At 59.9% G+C, this 938-nt stretch overlaps 1 non-coding gene across 1 annotated transcript; it reads right to left on the bottom strand.

The window, feature by feature from the left end:
* Positions 1 to 384: 384 nt before the first annotated feature.
* On the bottom strand, positions 385 to 457 carry Trnak-cuu. Its single transcript has one exon. It is a non-coding gene; the product is annotated as a tRNA-Lys (tRNA).
* Between the last annotated feature and the right edge of the window lie 481 nt (positions 458 to 938).

Raw genomic sequence — 938 nt, 5'->3', positions numbered from 1 at the left:
ACGTACCCAACGCTTGGAAACTAAGCAAATTAAAACTAACATATAAAGCCAAAGGAAACAAACAACATCAAGTCGTACCGCCCGATAGCACTTGTGGGCACCCTGGCGGCTCCCAAGCCAAGTTGCCCGACTGCGAGGCTCAAGCCGAACTTTTCCCGCGTGGCGGCGACGTCACGCCAGCCACGCGCACATCGGATGCGCCGCCTTGATAAGGCAGATCGGAGGCGGCGCACGGGGAGTCGCTGCCTGGACTCAGGCGCCGCTGGTAACCATGTTAATCGTCTCGTCCATGTCCCATTAAATGTAGTTTCTTGTTGTTGAAACCGTTGGCTCCGTGTTATTCCTCCGGGTCGGGTATGCAGCAAGGCAAACCGACCACAATGGCGCCCAACGTGGGGCACGAACCCACGACCCCGAGATTAAGAGTCTCATGCTCTACCGACTGAGCTAGCCGGGCAACTTGGCTTGGGAGCCGCCAGGGTGCCCACACTTCCCCCCCCTCAAGCTTCGTCCGGCATGTCGATGACGGAGACGTTGTGGGCGTCAGGGGGTGGATGGCGCTGTTGGGCGGACTGACGTTTAAGTCCGGCCGGCGCCTGCTGGACGAGCGCGGCGGCTGCTGACGAGCGCGGCGGCTGCTGACGAGCGCGGCGGCTCGGTCAGCTCCAGCTTGTCGCTTGTTCGGGATCAGGGCTCCACCAGGTGGCTGCTTTGCCCGTGGTCCTGTAGAGGGTGGCCGCGGTCCACGATGAGACCGGCCGCCGTGTCGTTCAGATGGCGGGTGTGGCGACGGTTTTGTCCATGAGTCAGCTTCGTAGAAAACATGGAAGCAGACGACATGGGACTCAGTTGAGGGCTGAGCCTGACGTTATTTTCGGACCCCTTCCAGAAAGTTTGAAATAACGGATCTGAGGTGGGCACACAATCTACTCCCCGTC

This window comes from Ixodes scapularis, unplaced genomic scaffold (assembly GCF_016920785.2).
Source record: "Ixodes scapularis isolate PalLabHiFi unplaced genomic scaffold, ASM1692078v2 PGA_scaffold0__279_contigs__length_252992795, whole genome shotgun sequence".
NCBI lineage: Eukaryota > Metazoa > Arthropoda > Arachnida > Ixodida > Ixodidae > Ixodes > Ixodes scapularis.
Note: the sequence above shows the minus strand (reverse complement) of the source record. Positions and strands in the feature narration are given on the sequence as shown.